This window comes from Temnothorax curvispinosus, unplaced genomic scaffold, assembly GCF_003070985.1.
Source record: "Temnothorax curvispinosus isolate PA1 unplaced genomic scaffold, ASM307098v1 QBEX01009133.1, whole genome shotgun sequence".
Classification (NCBI taxonomy): domain Eukaryota; kingdom Metazoa; phylum Arthropoda; class Insecta; order Hymenoptera; family Formicidae; genus Temnothorax; species Temnothorax curvispinosus.
In genome coordinates, this window is record NW_020218913.1 from 168,617 (window position 1) to 181,672 (window position 13,056).

At 44.9% G+C, this 13,056-nt stretch overlaps 1 protein-coding gene across 1 annotated transcript in view; it reads right to left on the reverse strand.

Moving 5' to 3' along the window:
• LOC112458698 (zinc finger protein 704-like) overlaps positions 1 to 5,604 on the reverse strand; it is a 45,388-nt gene extending 39,784 nt beyond the window's left edge. The window contains exon 1 of the mRNA XM_025022456.1: positions 5,503 to 5,604. The gene's annotated coding sequence lies outside the window, so the exon portion shown is untranslated. The remainder of the gene's footprint in view (positions 1 to 5,502) is intronic.
• Positions 5,605 to 13,056: the final 7,452 nt, after the last annotated feature.

Here is a 13,056-nt window from a genome sequence, read left to right on the forward strand (position 1 = left end):
TAGTAATAATATAATCCTGAATGCAAATTCAGGCCAACAAAAATAAATAAGTATTGGAAAAAAGAATGCAGTTATGAGAGAAAAAAACGATTAAATGAAAGCACTGAATAAAATATAAATTTTAATTATTTTGTTAATTAATATCGCAAGAGAAGAAGTAGAGGAAGAAAACAAGAAATCGACGCAAGAGCGCCTCAAAAGTGCCTCCTTATAGTAGTACATAAGAAATGACTAGTAAAGTGCGCGAATTTTGAACGCATATGACTTTAAATGTTGGACATAATATTTAAAAAATTATAAGTACACTTTAGAATAAGAGCATTTATGGGAATTATGTGTGGTGTGTGAGAGAGAAAGAGTAAAGTGTCAGACTCTTTTATATATTTCCGTGATTTTTCCCAGTTTTCCCTGGCCAATCTAAATTTCCATGATTTTTCTGGGTTTTCCGAGTCTGTATAGCAACTCTGGTTTGAAAGTTCGGGATTGGATTTGACAAAAAGGCGTTCCATGCGTTATACGCGCAGGTACTCGCGGAGAAAGTGCAAAATTTTCAACGTATCCCTCGAACTTTCCCTGGCGACTGGTAAAGTTAATTGCGAACGATCGCTTCCTCGTGATCGCTCGGGCCGGAAACGGTGGACTCGTCTCTAGGCATTGTCGGAATCGCAGTCCGACAATAATGCCGGCTTGCGTCGATTACGTGTACGTACAATGCGTCCGATGCCCCCCCCCCCCCATTCCGTCGACGTAACTTCGTTGCGAAATACATGTATGTTCACAAATTGTCGTTTATTCCTCTCGGTAACTACGGAACAGATATGTCATGCAAACGTCGAGAAAGTCACGTATGGGAACGGCTCGTCCGCGCGCGCGCGCGCGGATTCGTACGGGAAACGAAAAAGAAAGAAAGAAAAAAAGCACGACAGCCTTCGATAATTTTGCTGAACACACGGGTATGCATGGTATGCGGCTGTTGTTGCAAGTTCCGGCTTCGCGAGTGTTTACGAGGAAGAAGACCCGTTGCTCGGGCCGCGCCGCGCCGCTCCGCGGTCGTCCACGGCGGATCTTACGTGTGCATGATATATACGGAGTGTTCGCAAACTGGAGCACGCGAAATGAAACGCACTCGAACACAGGACTTTCTCGCCGGTCTCGTTACTTAACGGCGAATTTTCGCATCCGCAAAATCAGAGCGCGACCGCCTGCCGGGAATAATGCCTCTTACAAAACACGGACGCTAATTAGCGTAAACGTACGTTTATTTAGTGGGGCTGTTATCAATGTTAAGCAGCTGTTTTCACGCCTATTTTCGTTCTCGATTACGAATGCATTTCGTCGATGCTTTTAATATGCCGATGCGCGTTTACGATTCGGTGCGATGTCGCGTTTCGCAAATAACTGACAGTTCGCCTTCGCGCATGCTTGGTAACGTTGTACACTCGGTAGAAATGTTCTTGCATAAAAAACAATTTGTTTATATAAACGTATTAACGGTGGCGAACAGTGCATATCGGCGAACAGTTTTGCATCGTTGAATTAAATACGATTCAGTCAAAGTAATCGGGTAATGAAATGTTTCCAATACCAGAGAGATATTAGCTTCGATCGATATCTCTCTCAGGCAATAAACTATTCATTAATACATATATTCCATTACGTTAGAAAAAAATTCGTTCATCGGCTTACAATATCGTATCACGTTTTATGCGTACAAAATATTCATAAATATAAAAGCACAACAATACAAAATAATTTGGAATATTTCGAAATGTTGATATAATGGTCATGTTGTAACCTGATATGCAAGTAATATCCCTGCAGTATTATTAAAATAGAAAAGGTTTAGAGCAAATTAATAATTAAATAAATTAAGGCCAAATACCATGAGTCTACTTTGCTCTAGATCTTTCAATCGTTTCAGCGCTACAACCGCAATTATAACCTTTCACGCGTGAATCATAAAACGCGAGAAATTCCGCGCGTGTCATTGCACAGAAGTCACGTTTTGACAATCCGTGTGTATCACGTTCGGTAAAAAAAAAACCGATCCGAGAGAGTTCCGTGTTCCATGTCGCGGTATCGAATTGCGAAGTATCGCGTACGATGCGTGTCGCACGCGGCACGCGCGTGTGTAAAATATGCGGCCGCGTATGCGAAACGAAATCAACGACTGTTAACCCGCTGTTAACTCGCAACATCGTCATTATATTCGCATTATAGTACGGTATATCCGCCCGCGTGCGTACAGAATCCGCGGTTTTATTACCGATCGTTCGCGAACCCACGGTTGCTACGGCCCTCGCCTCGATACCGCGCAATTTTCACACGAGCCGAAAATATCTGCGTTCGAAAAGAATCGACGTTGAAACTGTTAATGTTATCGAGAGTCGCGCTGCAATATTTTCGCGAATATCAAAACTGTTATGAAAATATATTCGAATGCATATACGCGACGCGTATCGGAATCGATGCATCTTATAGAGATTTGTTTTACATAACGATAACGTTTGTATTGTTACTGCGATTTAAGCGGCTTGCTTCGTTTATTTCGAACGGATTGATTAACAGCATGCTAATTAACGGAGTAGATTATAAACTTGGGCATCACGCCGTTGCTATCAAATTACTGATAATTAAGATATTATAATACCTTAATAATCGTAATAATTAGAATAATAACATCTACTAATTAAATTCAACATTGATAATAATAGTGTGTTTAATTTTGTATTTTCGACAAATTAAATGAAGCTGTTGCGTGAACGAGAAAAAATTGCGGAAGATTAATACGTAGCCTCCAGTGTTCGAAGGAGGCTGGAATGCGATGGTATAATATCTATGCCATTGCGCGAGTTGCCGTTTTTTCTCGAAGAATCCTGACCGGGGATTCCGACGAAAACGGTCAACCGCTTTCGATGGCTCCCGGCAACCATCTCGCCCAGCTTCTTAGTACCGATCACCGTAGCAGCGAGAGGCGCGAGATTGTACGTCGTAGTAGAAATTTATACGACCCACACACGTGCGCTGATTTATCCGCGTTTCCTCAGAAATTCCGTCTATTCCGCCGGCACTCCGATAAAGTGGCAAGGGTGACGATTTTCAGGTATCTTCATGAGAAAAATCTCCATGTAGAAAAATACACGCGGCGAAACGTAACGCTGTTTTATATAGAAGTGAATTCGCATAGGACATGGAAAATAATAGCACAAACTATATTGCGATATATATTAGATTATAAGTTATATATTTTATAGTAATAATCATATTATGGTATATACTAATATAATACATATGACACATATATCAGACGTAATTATCTTTGATCTATATCTCTTGATTTATCGTTTTCCGCGCGATCAGTTTTTAAGTCTATCGAGTAAATATTCGAAACAAAAATTACACACACGTCGCTCGTTGGCATTTGAAATCTGCTATCCTGTGCAATTTACGTCGCATAAATCTGTCCGAAGGAATTGCAGGACAAGAGCATTTGCGATGAGTCGAGTGAAAAATCGTAAGGCACTTTTTTGCGAGCCTTATCGTTAACACTGCTACTTTATTACTTTTATTTTCATGATTGTACCGGAATATTAAAATATACTTTTATTTCCCGCTGTAATGTTTCGCGTCAAAAGTGACCGCTTCTTTATCACTGGTAAAAATATCGATTTTGTTATAACCCCTTATTTTTTGTTATCCGATTCGCGCGTTCGAGGTAACGTATTTATGACGCGTGATTTATGTATATGAATATAATAGTACGTTCGGCGCACATACACTCGCGGTAACTCCATTACTTAATTGCTTCTTCGAACCGGCGAGTAATGCACGCGGCATGGGATTCCCTGACGGCTTTAATTCCTGCGTCGAAATATCCATCACGACGTCTGTGACACATACTAATTTGGCGCAATCAAGATTGCCTCCTGCGATTAATTAACCGCCATAAGTCTCGCTTCCCGTTCACTTTCCCGCGGTATAGAGGTGCGGATAGGCTTAAGTAGCGTTACGAACGCGCGCGGTGTACACAAGTTATCAAATTTAATTAACGGTAGTGTCAATAAATGAGCTCGCGTATTGATAGCGAAATTCCACGTCTTTAGCGGCGCGAGATTGGCCGCGGCGCCGCGGCGTTTGAAAGCTTCACGTAGCGAGTGAAGGGAAGGAGGAGGAGGAGGGGGAAAAGGGGGAAGAGGAGGAGGGATTCAATTAACCTCGGTGTAGCTGTGGTGTCATAGTGTGTACGTAAATCCTGGCGAAACGAGTTAAAAATCATGCACGAATAAATTCGGCATGCAAATATGCAGTACCTAAAAAAATGCTAGCCCCCAAACCTTCCGCGGTTACGTTGCCTGACGACTGCTACCGAACAAGTGTCGTCGAAGAAGTCTCGCAGCTATATTAGCAATACCAACGAAAACGATCGGCTCGAACGGTGAAAAGCGAGAGCCTCGCTCTTCGTTTCCGGGCCACCGCGCGTTCTCGCTAACGCATTATAATGCTGATGCGCGTTCCACAGTCATCAGCTGTTAAAATATATGCAGCTGTCAACGCGTTATTCGATACGCGGCTTATCTGCGCGTATCTGCGCGGCTGTGACGTCCGCAACGTTCGCGCTATGCGAAATCGTAGAAGTCGGACGACGGCCAAGCGGTTCTTTGCCCGACTTTCGGACCTCGCGTTTCGAACCTCGGAAGCTGAATTCGATACTGTTTTGATCGAGCGCGAAGATCCGGAGTAGTGGAGCAAATAATGTGCAAAAAAAGATCTTTTGTAATCGAACACTCCCCACCGGATATTAAGTTTACCGCTGTCCGTTCTCGCCGTTACGCTTATCTATGAGGTATATCGCGGCTGCGGATCTACTCTTCCCGCATTACAATATTAATGACGATGCATTATTTTCCGCGACTTCTAGTGAAACTCACGCCGTACAATCCGTGTCGTGTGTAGACGTGTGCGAGCAGCGCCTTGGGGCACAAAGAATTCTCGTCAGAAAAAGGAAACCGGGAAAATCAGAGTGACTGAAACAGCGGCTCTTCCCCGAACGGGTTCGCCATTGAGAACGGCCTTCGAGCCGTTTTTCCGGTTGAACCCACTCACCTCCATCGGGCCGGACTCAAAGGTCAGGGGACAGAGGGAAAGTACAAAGGTCGTCCGGCGCGCGGTAGATTGATCCGCCAGGGGACTATGTGCGAGTAGGAAGCGGCGACAGGTGAAGGTGGATGAAGAACGACGAGGTGGAAGTGAAGGAAGTCCGCTCGTGTGAGCCGCGCCACGCTCGCTGACGCCTGCAATCCACGTGCGGGCCCGCGCGCGTACTCGAGCACTTTCACCGGCCACTTTCGAATTTCTTTTCTCCGTCCGTCCCCTCGATCTCGCGTCCCCCTCCCCTCGCGCGCGATAACGCGCTCGATCCGCGGCGCGGTATAATAACGCCCGGCATCATCTCCCGAGAGCCGAGAGACCACGCGACCGCGCCGCGCGAGTCGACGACCTCACCTCACCTTCCGCCTCCTCGTCTAAACTCGTGCATCCGGCGGCCTCCCAAGGAAGGAACGGCGAACTCCCGCGTCCGCGCACCGTTGTTTGCACGTTCCGCGATTACGCGTCTGAAAAACGTGCGTTAGACGACGATAGGAAAGCCGCGGCGACGACGTCGTCCGCACTCGACCGTTCGCGGGGAAATTTCGATCGCGAAAGACGGCTGGCTCAGCGGTGGCGGCGGAGCGCGTTGCGTCAGCCACGCCTGAGTCGGAGATTGAGAGACCGACGTAAAAGTGGCGAGTCGTCGCGTTGAAATACGTATCTCGCGCTGATTCACGCGCGTTCGCCGTCACGTCACGGAAAGACACGGAGATCATTTCCGGATGTTCGCGGCATCGAAATCCGAAACCTGCAACACCGCCGGTCTTAATCTTACCGCTCTCGCCCGGCACTGCCAGACTCCGACTCTACGTGCCATTCTCGCGTATCGCGAGGATCTCGATGCTTTCTCCGATTTTTTTGTACGAGCCACGCGTACGCGCGAGCGAGAGTGCATCCGTACAAAGCGGGACGCGTACGCGTAGTAAGTATACGGATGGCTCTTGTTCGCGCGTAGCGTGACGGCGAAGTCGAAAGTGTCGACGAGCGCGCGTTGCGCGGGTAAGAGGCGTAAACGCGCGCGCCCGCGCCGGCGAAATTCAGTTCGCGGCCGTCGCGTCGTGCGACAATTAGGACGCCGGCACAGAGAAGGCATTCCGCCGCGACGGAATTGCTTTCGTTCGACACGACGACGCGGACGGCGGTCGGGGATGCCGCGGCGGGGAGCGGGGAGGTTGCGAAACGCAACGCCGGTTAGGTGAAAGTGCATTTTGCTTCATTTCACAAGTACTCCTGAAGCGCGGCACCGGCGCGCGGATTACCTCGCCGCGCCGGCGAGGAGTTTCGCTACACCGAGCGTGTTGCAACGGCCAAATCGCCTCGCTTGAGCAACGGGATTTATACTTGAGCAATAATAAAATGCGTCGAGATTAAATTCAGCGAGGGAGGGGGAGATTGACGAGCGAAATCTCTGCCGCGTATATTGTCGTAAATATGCATTCGACCATCGACGTCTAATATCGCGCGTCCGGCTGTCGCGTCCCAAGTGCGTAATCGCATCTCGGAAAGTTAAACGAGCTCTCGATTAGGTCTTTCTTAATGATGCGCTTTTGCGTCATTTCGCTTTCTATTCGAATACAAAATAGAGTAGTTCAGATCGCGAAGGTAGCGAAATTGAATTGATACTCAACAGGTTTAAGCTGGAACCGCTACTGAGATGGACCACGTGTACTTATCTCGTCGCGCATTCAACTCCGACATGATCGCCTTAATTTTATCTAGTTTAATATCAGAATGAAATCACATCTAATATCGACAAGGAAATGGTACTCGGTACATTTACCATTAAATATACCGTTGATGAGATTAGAACGGCAGCCATGTAAGAAATATATATCAAGAGAAATTGAAATAATTAATTTAGTTTCTTAGTTGACTTTCCTCCGGTTTAATGAAACCTCCAATAGGTGTATACGCCGCGAAATTAAATTATTGAATTTACGACGAACCGTGTGTTGATGATCATCGCGAGTAAACGGCGCGTGATCCAGCGGGTTAATGCAACCTGTTTGACCGGATATTTGGCATTATTACCTTTCGCCATTATTATTAACCTAGTATTCCCTCAGTTGCATCGCCACGTATCGGCTATGTTTATCGTATAATTATACTTTACCCACCCGTTTTCCCGCACGCAGATTTCAATATCCATCCATATTGTGCCTCGCAAATGAATTCGACCTTCGTGAACAATATTTTGCAACGGTGATTGCAATAAAGCGATGTTGAGAAAATTAAATAAATAAAGCACGCGTTCTATAAATGTAATCGTGCACGCGACCCATTTATGATTGCTCATTATATTACGGAAATTTTACAGAAATATCGTAGCAATTATGTTACATTTAAAGAGTTTAATGCTCTTGCATTGTGTAACGTTGGATTATATAATAAAGATCTAATATATGTTTATATCTGACCGAGTGTGCATTGAAAATATTTATTACGTACATTTTGTAATAATATAAAATATTATTGCTTTATCGTGATATTCGCTATCGAAACTTTAGTTTTTTTCAAATAAAATCTACACGTTCGATACACATGTAAATAATAAAATATCTGATAATTGAAATAACTCCTCCATTAAATAATTACGATATCACGCTCCAATTCGTAAAAATCGTTATTGTCTCTCAAACTCCGACGCGTGTATTTCAACTGTTTATACTCTTCGTAATTCCGCATTCTCTTTGTCTCTTTCGCTCTATTCTCGTGTACAAATTTCGAGCGAACGTTTGATCGTATTTGTTCAACAAACGTTCCGTTGGAACACCTGCGAAACCGACGCACGAGCGGCCGGTCGGCCGGTGTTCGAGCCTGCCTCTCAATCTTTTATGGTCTTATTCCGCGCGCGGTTAATCACGTAGGAATGTATATACGCGCAAAGAACCGGAATACCGAATCGTTATACAAATCAGTCGAGGACTTTCCGGGTTCGGCCGTGTCGGGTCCTACGTCCGCACAACGACTGCCGCGGAACAGGAAAGGAATTGCCGCATTCCTTCGAAACAATGATAACTGTAAAATCGAGTCGGACGCGTATAAAACTACACTAGCGCGGGACCGTTACAGCGAAAGAGATCTCGTGATCTCGCGAACTTCTGTGCGCCGTAACCAAAAGAATGCATTTCCACAGAGAAAAGAATCTACCTTAATCCCGAGTATTCCTGAGCAATTGGTTACGATAGAAAGTAAACATTGTTTTATTACATTGCCATCGTTTCCGCGCGATAAACCATTCGCGCGGGATACTAATTAATATTTATGTAGAAACCTAGAAACGCTCGCGTGAAAGTATTAATTTTTCAAATAAATGTCTTCACGCTATTTACAGCGGCGACCGGAAGCCCCGGAATATGCTTTTAACGTTCATTATGCATTAACAGGATGCGATTAGTAACGCGCAAACGATGACAAAAAGGCCGCGAACGTTTATAACAGTTTTTAAACGTAGATAGGTCAGGTAACCCGAGAATACATCGGTAGAGAAGCCCCGGTGTTTCTTCATAATATCTCTGAAACACCTCGTTCAATTTCACGGAACACCGTAGCGCGGGCTGTCATCGTCCGGAGATCCCCGTTCGCGAGGAATTCGGGCGGTTCCGTAACGAGTGTGATCTAAGAATGTCAACAAGAAATTGGCCGCGTACGCGGAGCCGTGACCCGAATCGAAGAATGCGCCGAGATTCGGTCGGCGTAACGGGACATGATAAAATTCGCTTCGCGAATCGAAAGAGAGAGAGAGAGAGAAAGAAAGAGAATCCGATCGAAGTCAGCCGGGTGTACTTAGACGACGGCAGTCGCGAGCCTCGAAGGCTCGAATAAGGCGCGTTGTGACATTTCCTTTGTAAAGCATTTTTTACACGCGCCTTTATCCCTACCGGCGCCGGTGTCTGACGTCACGGCTTTGTCTGAAAAGCACTCGCAACGCGTTACGTGGAAGTGATCGACCGGGAATCGTCGACGGTTTTGTGAGCGCGATTTGTTACATCATTTCTCTACAAAACTGGTTTTAGCTCGCGTACAATTAAGCAGACACTTGATCATTTAAAACAGGAGCTTCTGATAATTTCGCCGTTATCTGATAGATTCGCAAAGAAACTGGTTAACATTTCCCTCCCTGATCAGTGCTTCGACACTTCGTTGTGAAAAATGTTCTCGATTGAATCTAATTAGTTTAACTTGGCGTTTTTTTTTTTTTAGTCTCTTGATTATTTCGGTCTTCGATTAAGACGGTAAATTATTTTGCCCTCGTTGAGCAAATTGCTACGTTTGCTATTTACATACATGTGCGTTTTCGAATTACACTTAAGTAAATGATTTATATAGCTATAACGCTCGAGAGCTGCGTGTATCTCGTATAATATATTCAAACGTAAGCGTAGGAAATTATGCCGAAACGTTGGGAAAGCCTCACGGCATTCAACATCGTAACCTTTGATTGCATACGAAGAATAGAGCCTAACGGGTATTTCTATTCTCATATTTCAGATACGGTTCATAAATCGAGTATGCGCAATTCTCGAGCCGTTCGATCGTGATTCAGCTTCGCGTATCTTGCCATTACTTACGGCGACAGGTTATAAGAAGACGTAATGCGGATTACAAACGATTATAAATGTTATTACTTATTATGACGTTGGATACAATGCCTTTGCCAAAGGTACGCCGCGCGCTTTAAATATATGTATAGGTAAATACTTTAAGTTGTACTTCATTTAAATTGCCGTGGCAATTCATGTCTGGGTTTTGTCTGCGTGCTGCGATTCATCTGGTATTATAGTCGTTCGAACGGGATGTCTGCGAAAAAACGCAATATGTCTTTTGCCGGTCCCCGCCATGTTAGATTGGTTCGCCGTATCGTACGGTAAAAAGTATTTACGGGACGAAAATTGTAACTTTATTAAATCCCGAGAATATTAATATCGAGTTCGTTAGCACTCGTGGAAAGTGTTTTGTCTGTTGCATTTGTTTGCCGTAAAATGCTTTTGTCACTAGCGCACCTTACACCGATGTAAAAATAAGTCTGAATTGTGTTCCTTAATATTATACGTCGTCTATAAATATGGTTTCTAAACAAAATACTATGATATCGCTTGCTGACGTCACACACGCGCACGACGTCGGATACACTTGGCAGTATGCGATAAAATTATGACGGCGCGTTGGGAAGATCTAATTGCGCGTGACATCACGTCTCAGGCTTGCGAGGAATGGATTTAACAAACAAACCGTAGATCCGCGTCTATATATCACGAAAAACGGTCTCGCTAGCGAGCTTCTTACAGATGCGATCCGCGCGCGATGCGTTTCCTGCGTATTGTATTTATACGAACGTGCTTTATTCGCGGATAAACGTAGCGGATGCGGGATACTCATTAACGGGTTTCCACTCTTTTATTATAAACTTGCTTCATCCCGTGTTGGCGGACGGCGAGCAGTGACGTCAGAGACGTAGAGAAGAAAGAGAGAGCCGTAGGACGCCAATAAGAAGATCGTGACGACGTGTTAGGAAAGGATTACAGAGCGTCTCTGACGTCACGACTTCGATCGCCCACGAGAGCAGCAGATCTCACGAACAATGAAAACTTTTCTTCTATACAACCGAAGCTCTCGTAACGGCGGCGTCATTCATACTGCTTTTACACTTCGTTTCTTGCATAACATCGCCAAGGTTGCACCGCACTCTTGTACTGTGCTTTATTTTTGCCCCACCTTGAACTCTCGCCTATTGTCGTTATATTAAGAAAAGCTAATAATAAACGGTCGGCTTGAATTTTCTTTCGAATACCCTTATAGCGCGAGGTCTTCGCACAATTCTCACGGGAAGTGTGTGTTACGTAATTGCCGTCTAGTTTATTTCCAATTCGTGACGATTCTGCGTGCGGCAAGTGGAGGCTTTATTCATAGAACAAATCTTCACTTTCTTTCAAAAGCGTTCTATCATCTGCCGCATGACGTTGTATCATTTATGCTGCCTTTATTCACTTTATTCCGCGACATTATGTACCAATTCTGCAATTTTGTCACCGAGTTTTACTCATAGATTCATAGAACACAATCGCTCGCTACATCCCTGTATAATTTATGTCTTCGTAAATCAAAATTTCCATCAATAGCTGTCTTCATTATAATGATAATAGGTGCATATCTACCAAGATCATTTTTACAAGATTTAACAAGCGTTACGTCACCCGTGAGAAGTCAATTAATCGCGTGTGCAGGGTCACTTCGTGCCGTTTTTGCCGCGGTATCGCTAAGCTCTCTAGTTTTTTTTTTTTTTACTAATTGTTGGCGCCAAAGGTATAAAAAACACAATTTTTATCGCGAGGTGGGTGACCGCGTCGTCGACGGGAAGCTAGTTTCCTTCGAAGCAAAGGAAACCGCGACGTGTCGGGGATGTCTTCGTAAGGGACCGCAGTTCAGAATCCGCCGGCCAAATAGGGACCGCGGTTCAAGGATGACCTTTGTCATTGCCGCGGCGAGCCATTGCGTGCCGATGAATCAGTTGCTCTTTCGATGTGCGCGTACCTTGTCATCAGTGACGGTATCTCCTCGGCAGATAAGTCACGTTTTCCTTTGTTCTTCGGCGACGCTTTAGATTGATCGGACCTCTCCCTTATCCGCGATGCTAAATTATTCCGCGGTATAAACGAGTCACGAAAACATCACCGAAAGTGACAGTCGACGGTTAGGAACGCGCCTGATACTTTTAGCTTTGGTATTACTCTGTAATACATATACTGTAATGCATATTACAAAATATAAGTGAAGATATAGATCATAGATAAAGAATTTCTAACAATTACTCGATTGCTAGATAAAATTATCCAGTAGATAACGGCATTTTTTATGTTTTTATAGCACTGATTATAGATAGGAAGATAAGGCTAGACGACTGCAGAAGAAACTAGAGATTATAATTCCGATTTATTCTAATTTATAATTCTAAAACTATTTTCACTTTACAAGTTTCACTTTACTATATCTCGAAAAAAAAATTCGTTCGCATTACACAGATTTCCTTCTTCAGTAATTAAATAGTCTTACAATTAGATGCCACGATGGCGTCACGTGGAACGATCCTCAATTGTATCTCGGCGGTAAAAAATGCCTTATCTGGAAAGCAGACATAATGTAGACGTTATCTCGCGCTCACAGAGACGCGTCAGTCGGCAGCAGAATTTCCGTATTCCTGAGACTTTTCGCGTCGAGCAATTCCACAGCGGAATTATAAATGCGAAAGCCGCTAATTGCAACTAGCGGCGCACGAGTGGCTTTCAAGAATTCCCGACGACGGGAATATTTCAAGATCAGGATGATACGCGGATAAGACGCGTCGTAATTCGTGGAGTACATAGGTTAAATAAGTTTTCGCGCCGCCAGTTGTTCCTCGAATTTCCTCTATCGCATATACGAAGAAAATATCTTCGTAGACCTCCATTCGCAACTTATCCGGTAATACGGTCGGATTTATCGCGTCTATCCGATAAAAGCGGAATTGAAACTGTCGCGGTAATCACCGCGTCAACAACTCCGCATGACTAAACTCGGATGCGAAATCGCATCGTAATACGCGTCGAGTCTCTCTCTTTCTCGGGGAAAAATAATCAAATCTCGCCGCGATCGAACAAGAGAGCGTGTAATAGTGTCTAATCGGCGCGCGAGCGCGACGAGGCGCGTTGCGGGGCTCGCCGGCGCGAGCGGCGGCTTATCTAAGGGGGGCACGAACAACGCGAATCGTGTACCCGCTATCTCCGTCGCGCGAGCGCACGAGTAATCTCAAGGATTTCTTTGTTCCGTCGGGGGATCGAGGCTCAATCCTCATCACCGTGCCGCGCCGCGCCGCGCCGCGTCGCTTTTATTCCCACTCATGGCATAACTGCGTAATCGGGTTTCCACGTGCAG